Raw genomic sequence first — 10331 nt, 5'->3', positions numbered from 1 at the left:
TTCTGATTCTGATTCTGATAAATCTTGTGGGTCTATGACCGGGGAACACCACAAACGAGTACAGGAGACGTTTCAGTGCAACTGTAACATTCCTGACTGCCCGACAGACGGTAGCCTTGGAAACGTGCTCAGCGTCATCAATATTATACAGAAAGCTCCCGTTTGCAAAAAACCGAAGTGCAATACAAATAATATGTACAGAACTGAGAGAATGTCCGCGATGTGTCACATGAGCAATATCAGGCCTGAGGATGTTATTCAAATAAATTATAGATTGTGCTGAAAAACGGTAACGTTCACACAGGAAATCATCAGGAAATGATAAAATGTCCAAACGCGCTCTAATCACTCTCTCCCGGCGGAGAGCTCTGCGGAGAATTTGGGCTTCAACATCTACTGGCTCTTCAAGGAAGGGACACGCCATGTCTGACACTTCCTACAGTCAGGTTTCCGACAAAGAGGCGGAGAACGTCAGGGTTAGTTGAAGTAAACCTGCTAGGGGGCAGGTTAGCTTCACGGAGTGTGTCGTCATAGTAACTCACTCAGAATTAATCTAAACTCGCTTTGTGAAACCGAAAACCCAGAGTTTTCGTTAACTCAGGGTATACTTACTCAGAGTTTGCACTAAACCGGCTTCCTGAAATAGGGCCCAGGTTTGCACACACAGTAGCTGGTATTTTGGCCCATTCCTCCATGCAGATCTTCTCGAGAGCAGTGATGTTTTGGGGCTGTCGCCGAGCAACACGGACTTTCAACTCCCGCCACAGATTTTCTATGGGGTTGAGGTCTGGAGACTGGCTAGGCCACTCCAGGACTTTCAAATGCTTCTTACGGAGCCACTCCTTTGTTGCCCGGGCGGTGTGTTTTGGATCATTGTCATGTTGGAAGACCCAGCCTCGTTTCATCTTCAAAGTTCTCACTGATGGAAGGAGGTTTTGGCTCAAAATCTCACGATACATGGCCCCATTCATTCTGTCCTTAACACGGATCAGTCGTCCTGTCCCCTTGGCAGAAAAACAGCCCCATAGCATGATGTTTCCACCCCCATGCTTCACAGTAGGTATGGTGTTCTTGGGATGCAACTCAGTATTCTTCTTCCTCCAAACATGACGAGTTGAGTTTATACCAAAAAGTTCTACTTTGGTTTCATCTGACCACATGACATTCTCCCAATCCTCTGCTGTATCATCCATGTGCTCTCTGGCAAACTTCAGACGGGCCTGGACATGCACTGGCTTCAGCAGCGGAACACGTCTGGCACTGCGGGATTTGATTCCCTGCCGTTGTAGTGTGTTACTGATGGTGACCTTTGTTACTTTGGTCCCAGCTCTCTGCAGGTCATTCACCAGGTCCCCCCGTGTGGTTCTGGGATCTTTGCTCACCGTTCTCATGATCATTTTGACCCCACGGGATGAGATCTTGCGTGGAGCCCCAGATCGAGGGAGATTATCAGTGGTCTTGTATGTCTTCCATTTTCTGATGATTGCTCCCACAGTTGATTTTTTCACACCAAGCTGCTTGCCTATTGTAGATTCACTCTTCCCAGTCTGGTGCAGGTCTACAATACTTTTCCTGGTGTCCTTCGAAAGCTCTTTGGTCTTGGCCATGGCGGAGTTTGGAGTCTGACTGTTTGAGGCTGTGGACAGGTGTCTTTTATACAGATGATGAGTTCAAACAGGTGCCATTCATACAGGTAACGAGTGGGGGACAGAAAAGCTTCTTACAGGAGACGCTACAGGTCTGTGAGAGCCAGAGATTTTCCTTGTTTGAGATGACCAAATACTTATTTTCCACCCTAATTACGAATAAATTCTTTACAAATCCTACCATGTGAATTCATGGATTTTTTTTTTTTTTTTTTCACATTCTGTCTCTCACAGTTGAAGTGTACCTAGGGTTGCCAACTCCCTGAAAAATAAATAAGGGACACCTCGTGGCCAGGGCCGGGCAACCCAGTTCACCCTTCCCAGTGTGGTGAATTTTGTAGCTCTTTTTTTTGTGTGTGAAATTATTTTTTAACCATTTGACTTTAATTTGATTGTGATATGACCATATGGGAAACAAATGATCATTTAGCCGTTTATTTTTAGCTCAAAATGACAACATTAACACAGTAAAACAGGTCTCTTTCTTAAACAGAAGCCTGTCATGCTTAACTTTTGAGAATATAAGTAAATCTTTCTTTAAAAGAACTCTGTCCTGCTTAACTTAAAATTATATAAATTAATATAAAACAATAGAACAAAAATATTCTTGTAACAGTGCACATTTAGTGCATTTAGTACAATTGGCTTCAGCTGAGGTATTATTTCAGTTTTTCTAAAGCTAATCAGCTGCTCCTGTTTGTAAACCCGCTTGTTCCCATGATTACGCATCTTAACTCATCATCATTATTCATCTATTTGTTGTAATCATCCATCCTTGCAGTTGTTTATTACACAAAATAAATTATATTATCACACTTCTGGCCACATAGAGCTGATATTCACTGCACATGCCCATATTAACCTTAACCAGAGGGTTTAAAAAAACAAACAGTGTTTACATACCATATCTGCTTCTGCCGTGGCCTGGTGGACAAGAAATTGGTTAAGGGTTCCCCGAGCTTTCACGCCCCTCATGTTCTTCATGTGCCCACCACTAGAAGCATGCCTATGGAAAAAGTGCGCCGGCACACAGTGCAGTGCGCTTTAAAGGTGTTATCGTGCACTTTTCCAGCCTTTTTTTTCTTTCTCTGAGCGAACAAACATTGCTGCTCTAATGCTGGGCTTACACTGTGTGAATTTTGGCCCATTTTGAGACGATTTTTGAGTCATGCGACCGACTTGGTGATCGGCCCGATTTTGGCCTTCATCGTGCATCGTGTAGTATACGTGGGATAACGAGAAGCACACTGCTCACGCGCAAACACGTAAACGTCGTTGAAAAAGACGGAGCAGCACCGCTGTGCAGCCTGTGATCTGGACACAAGCGATGGAGGCACAACTTGTAGAACTTTGGAAAGCTCATCCGAGCCTTTTCGATGTGGCATCACAAAATTATCACGACCACAACAACCATGAAAATAGTTGGATTTACATGCTGCTCAGTCACAGCTGCCTGATCAATGTTTTTCATTAGCAATTTAGCAAAGTTGATGGTGGTGGTGTGTCTGTGTGAGTGAAAGACAGAGAGGGAGAGCGAGCGACAGAATTTCTGTTATAACCTTCATGTTATGGAGGCACAGTGTGAGCACTCAGGTCGCATCAGAGCATCGGGCGGTATAGTGTGAGACCTGCATCGTGACCTACCAACTTCTAACCCCTGCGAGTCAATCGTGCAGTTTGAGCAGGAGCTGAATAACGTGACTGAAAAAATCGCACAGTGTCTGCCCAGCTTTAGGTGTACTGTCGTCCGAGACTTGCACCGCAGTGTCGGCGTTTGTTTCCCTGTTGGCCATGCTTCTTGTTGTGGTCACCTGTTGTCTTCCGGTATTTTCTCCCTAAGCGACCTTTCCTCGACCAATGAGATGAGCGGTAATCACAAAGCAGGAGAGGGGCTGGGAATTATGTTTTCAAACAAAGCGTTAATTCCATTAACATTTATAGACTACTTTTGATTCTCACTGTATTACGGGACAAAGTGCGTCCCTTATTAGCTCAATACGGGACGTGTTCTTTTGTTTCTAAATACGGGACGATTCCGTTTTTTAAGGGACGGTTGGCAACCCTAAGTGTACCTCTGGTGCAAATTACTGACCTCTGTCATCATTTTAAGTGGGGGAACTTGCACAATCGGTGGCTGACTAAATACTTTTTTGCCCCACTGTATGTAGAGGCTCTGAAACAACAAACATCACTAATGTCACACAGTTTTGCCGACATGTGGCCAACAGCAATGTTTTAATGTTCTTCGTTATTAAACATTCGCACATAAATAAGTGACATCATATTCAGTACTTACTTTTGACAGTTCACTCTTTGGCCGCTCCCTTCTGCCGTATTTTGCGGCAAAATTATCCACTCCCACCGCCGCACTATGAATTGTGGGCTATATGGGACCACGAAGCGTGCACCGGACCACGCTTGATATTTGGGGAAATCGACGGCGCATTTGGAGTACGCATTTGAAGTACACTTCGAATTGGGACAGCCATCGTTGCGTGGCAGTGACGTAATCGCACTTAAAATGCGTACTTCAAGCGTGCAGACCCTGAATTGGGACACAGCCAGTATCTGCACACAGCTGTTGCCACGAACGTCGCACTCGCTTACGTCATTGTCATGAGACACTCTCGCAAAAAAATCACGGTTTTAGTAACGCAGTAACGCAGCGTGCTTACGGGAAAGTAACAGTAATCTAATTACCTTTTTTACAATAGTAATCCCTTACTTTACTCGTTACTTGAAAAAAGTTACTGCCCATCTCTGCTCATTACTGTAACCCTATTTTGGAGGCAATAAGAAAGAAAATGTCAAGTGTGATCAAAAGCTATTAATATACATATTAATGGTACAAATTTGTCATATTCTGAATGTTATACAATTTTTTTTTTTTTTAATGAACCTCAAATCTATTTTCTGCTGCTAAGGTTAATTCAGAAGGACCCTACTGTGTGCCATTCTTTGATGGCTGCTTTTACCAAAAGACATTAATAAGGACTAACTGCATTATTCGAGCTCTAAATCTTTATGGGTACCTTGGCTGCAGGACCTGACAGCATATTTGGTTTATCTGACTACAGTAGTAGCAGGGTTTGATAAACTGCTACTGACAGCAGCACTGGATTCTTCTTCCCAAAATCCTGTCACTTCAAAGCACACTCCTGTTCGGGGACTGCAGTATTCACGCGACTCTGACTACAGCCGCCATCCACTTATCCATCTTGTCATATTACTCAGACTAACTGAATTTGCTCCCAAATTGTGAGTCAATAGAGATTGTTTAGATGGCACTGTGGGAAGATTATTCACTTTGGTTCTGTCAACGGGTTCTCCTAAGAAGCATGATCAAACCATAAAATTACAACCATATGTCACAATTTCTCTCAGATTGTGACTGTAAAATCCTCATTCCCCTACTCTCAACACACTCATCCCCACAAACACACACAATGCATACATGCACTTCTGTTATTTTCCTCTTTATATTTTCATAAATATCAAATTTTGACTAGTCTTCTGCCAAGGCCACTGCTCTGTTTCTTATAGAACATGATCTGGATCATCACCAGGATTTTCTTTGCTCGTGCTCCACTTTTTCACCAAATCTTGTGAAATCTTGTGATTTTGTGGCTTTTGTGTACTCTTGCTGACAGACACACAAACAAACTGACAAAAAAAAGAAGGAAAAGGAAAACAAAAGAAAAAAAATCCCCTAAAATAAAATCAATAAAAAATACCACCCTGGCAGAGAAGTAAACAGATGACAAGCAAGCTTGAAGTCACACAATCGAGACATCATGATGATGAGGGTTTGAGATCATTATCTTTACTTGCAGTTTTTCTGCTTTTGGAATGCTAAGTGAAATTTAAAAAATAACATGTAAAATCTTTCCAAATGATCTCTTAAATCTACATTTCAGAAATACCATTTCTCATTAGGGCATTTAGACTGAAGACTTATGCGTGACTCCTGATAGTTTGAGTAAATGTTGGTTTCACATGTCTTTGTGATCAAAATATATTTTTTTATGAACTGAGCTCTTAAAATATTCTAGATTTATATATTATTTTCTGAGTCTTTACACGTATAATAGTCAGTCTGATTATGGACAAAGGATTGAAGCGACATGAGTTATGAGGTTAGTGAGAAGGAACAGGTTCAACACAAGGTTCAGTGATTTCCAGTTTAATCTCTATGATATCATGTTATCACACACAGATAGTTTGGTACTGATGTCTCATCTTGTTTTCTTTGTCATTTTTAGAATATTCTTTTTCAATTACTGCAACAGAACTTCAATATACTGTGTAACCACAGTATGAAAAATCTCCCCCTCCCCCACCCCTCTCTCCCCCCCTCAAAACTTATTCAATAATAACATTTTTTTTGTTTTTGTTTTTCAGAAAGGAAAACCGTAAAACTTTCTGCAGCAGAAGGTTTTACGTTTTCCTTTCCTTTTCCTTTTACGTTTTCTTTTCCTTTTCCTAGGGCTGGGTGATATATCGAGTTTTTAAAACATATCGATATATTTTTATACGAGATATAAGATGTGACAATATCCTTTATATCGATATAGTCTATGTTACGTTACAATTATAGTTGTGGAGCCACAAGTTTGCCTTTTTTTCATCCACTTTTGTCTCTACGTAACATTACTCCGCCTCGCCTCTCTCCTTCACTGAACACAACTCCCCCTCCTCCCGCATCGCTTCACCTGCAGGCAGCAACAAGATGGACACAGCAAATCTCCGTTAACGAGTTACTGCGCATCGCCCCGTGCGTGGGGCTGGACGGCGTCAACGTGTTAACGAGCTAACCGCGCTAACGCTATGCAGCCCGGAGGGGCTGCACAGCCTAAAATCCTTTCATTCTCTCAAACGTTGACAGCGCGCCTTATGTATGAATTCTGGTTGTGCTTGATGGCCGTGAACCGCTTTTATGTGGAACACGGCGCTCAGCAATCTGTCAAAAATGTTGGAGTACGACTTTGGTCAGCTACGGAGCTGCACCGCTTGATAGATTGTCGGCGCATTACGGCTACCGAGGAGCCTCGCGGAGTGATACGTACTGTGCTTCAACGTAATATTACCGTATTGTGTGTGTGTATAAGGACCATAAATGGCACCTGTTAAGAGACGTGGTTATGAAGCGGATTTCAAACTCCAGACTGTCAGTCACGCAGTAAAACTTGGGAATAGAGCTGCTGTGACATCTGTCTCTTTGTTACTATGCTCAGCGTCTTTTAGTTTACATTTTGACTGCACAATTGTGAGCTCTATGTTATGCACAAAAACAACATTGTTTTCTTTTATTTATGGAGCATTATTATTTAATGAATGCTCATAATTTATTTTTGAGTAATTTTTTATGTGCATCTGTGTTAATAAAAGTGCCTGTGTGACATCTGGGACACAGCTTTAACTAAGAACTCTCTTTTTGTTCTTACCTTATGGCGTTGGTACTTCCTGCCTTGTGTAGCCACCAGGTAACAAAAGCTCAACATTGCCCCTAACATCCTGGAGCACTTCCATTGTGTTTTGGAGGTTTCACGTGCTTTGGAATTTGTACGTGTTTTGCAGTTTGTACGTGTTTTGTCTCTAGTGGCCACCGTAAATAAACTTTTATTTATTCACGCCACATAAAATGTAATAAATAAATTATAAAATACAAAAAACAACTATTTACATTTCAACTTTCAACTATTTACATTTTCTGCTTTTTCCTTTTAAACAAATTTAAAGTGAAACAACACAAAACACTAGAATCCACAACACAATAAAATATAACTTAAAATATGCAAAACAAAAGGAAGATGCTCATTCTCTGTCATATAGGCCTGGGAGGATTTTTTGGGAGAGTATTTTCCTGCTTGGAATTGCATACATAGGATTAACTGCATGAATAAACTTTCTGAATCCTTTATTATCTGCAACTGCAAATAGTTGTGGATGATTACTATTCCTTTCTAATGTGATGATGTTGTCTATTGTTGTTGTCTCTGGCTCTCTTTCTCTCTCTTTCCCTCCCGCTCTGTCGGAGTGAAGCGAAAAAAAGTGCAAGAGAGACAGAGAGAGAGAGGGTGAGAGAAAGAAGAAAAAAAAATGGCTCGCGTTGTTCACTTCAAAGAGGCGGTACTGAGAGCCATTTCGTTTGCGACCCACACATCACTATTACTCTGACAAAGCATCGATAGATTGTGAACACCCTGGTTTTCACAGTGTCAAAGGAATCTGTCATTTGGTGGCAATGAAATACTTATTGAAGAAAAAATAATAATTCTGACAACTGAATTAATTTTTTTTTTACCCAAACTGATACTGTAGGTGTATCTATTAGAAATCTCTGATAAATTTGAATCTCAGTGATCTTGGCCTCAAGGTCAGGGGTCAGAGGTGTGTGTGAGTTCTTGTTTTTTTTCAGGGTATGGGCTACATCTATGGTTAAGGATAATGGACTTAATTGTTGTAGTGCTTCAATGAAAGCAATATAGTAGTAGTATATAGTAGTAGTGTAGTAGTAGTATATACCGACGCTATTGACGGCTTTAGTACCATTTTTCAATTCAGACAAAGCAAAATTTTATTCCTCACCTATTTTTCATTTTAGTATTTTCAATATTTATATTTTCTTTAACTTTAGTGTAATATCAATATCTTTTTATCATTTCATGTCCTTTGGTTTCATTTGTTTTGCCAGCTGTAATGTAAAATTCTATCAGTGCTGCTGCCCACTTTGGTGCATCCTGTGTGAAAATATGACATATAAATACAACTGACTTGAGTCATCTAAACTTAGTTCATAAAACTTTTGTTTGGGTGTTTGAAAAAACACACAGCTTGACCCAGTTCAGAGGAGAAGTTACCCTATATCTGGTTCTGTAAAGTGCATCAATATTCACGGAAGCACGTTTCCTCCAGTAAATATAATATTTAGCAGTTTTACATATCTTTTGAATCTAATGATTTTATGTCTTTCATTTCTTTTAATTTTTGGTTCTTATCTAAATCAAACCTTTGCTAGCTTTAAAAGCATTTTATTTCATGTAGCCTTTTCATTTCCAACAAATATGTCCTGTGGCACTGAATGTGCTCACGTAGACCTGCTCTGAATAGTGGCAGCTGCATAAAAGTTTATTCAACTTGACATAATGGATCATCATAAATCCCATTCTATAGTATTTCATTTCAACAAAAGCTGACCTTGCAGAAAGCAGAACAGCAACAACAACTGATAAAAAGACTTACAAGGGACTTTCTGGAAAAATGGACATTCTAGCTAAGTTTACCACTCCGCCTCGCATTTGGCAACAACTGATCACATTGGTGTTGGCAGTGGTGCCAGGCCCAAGGAGCCTACTGACTGAGCTGCTTGTTTGATGGTAAGAGAAGAGAGCAGGAGTGAAAGCAGCAAGGAGGGAGAGGGGGAGAACCAAAGGAGATTTAAAGCATACCCTCCATTTATCTGGATGAGAAAAGTGAGATCACTACCAAAAAAAGATTGATGAGCTCCTTGACTTGGCCAGGACCCAGAGGAGATCTCATGAACGCAGAGTTATGCACTTCAGAGGGTTTTTGCTGTTAGGGGAGACACCAGACCCTGCTATCACACTCGAGACTTTTGATGTAAACACACATAAGGAATCAAAGCAGTAAAAACAAAAGATGTGTTCTTGCTTTTTCTGATGACAAAAATCGATCTATATAGAAGAAATTACTTATTGAAAATTGAAAGTTATGTAAACGTTTTTACGAGTGATGACTTGCTTAATTTCTTACTATAGAGGATCAATTACTACATCAAAGGTTTATTGTACCGTATCCTCTCAACAGACAACAACTATGTGAAATGCTAGAGCAAGGTGAGAAGTTAAGCATTCATAAAGCTTGATTAGTAATGGATCTTTAGTCACTGAGATTAGCAGCATCTGTACTGACTGGTTAGATGTTAATTAAACATTGCTGCTCTACCTGACTAAAATACAAAGGTGTAAAAACAGAGAGGCTGTATTGTTTACATTGTTATACAAGTAAAATTCAAATAACAGCAGCGCTCTGCTTTTTTAATTTGACAGACTCATATAGAATGTATAATATAATCTGCATATGGATGCTGTTTATCACTCACTGCACACATTACTTTTTAGCCATGTAACAACTCAGCCATTAATGGATCGGAATGGAACAGACCAGTAACGGACTACTAAGTACAGCCTTGGATTAGTTTCACAACAGGTCTTTTGAGGTGAGAAAGGGTCATTCAGATAATATCTTCTAAGGATGTACGCTGGTATAATATTTTCTTTGCATGTCAGTATCGCTTACATACATTCCTCCATCAGAAAATGTGTCTTTAAATATAAGTAGAATTTATGCTGACAAGGCTAAAGCTAGCTGACAAAGGGTCTAAAGCACAGAAAGAGCAGCTGCAAAGTGCCGACTGACAGCGCACATAGCTGTAAATTGAAGGAAAGGAGAATCAAAAGAGTCTGTGCCCACTGTCACCCAGATTATCAACTCCATCATTTCTGTCACACCAGGGGTCAAAGCCACAATGCTGTTCACTGCACTAGGCTTTTAGAAATCCCTGCCCTAGTCTGTTCCTCTCTTGTTGCTGCTACTCCAGTGTGACAGGAGTTGGACAGCTTTGCAGAGGCAAGAAAGCCGGCAAAGGGATACTAGAATGAAAAC

This window comes from Astatotilapia calliptera, chromosome 7, assembly GCF_900246225.1.
Source record: "Astatotilapia calliptera chromosome 7, fAstCal1.2, whole genome shotgun sequence".
Taxonomy (NCBI): domain Eukaryota; kingdom Metazoa; phylum Chordata; class Actinopteri; order Cichliformes; family Cichlidae; genus Astatotilapia; species Astatotilapia calliptera.
The sequence above is the reverse complement of the archived record's forward strand: the minus strand, read 5'-3'. Positions refer to the sequence as shown.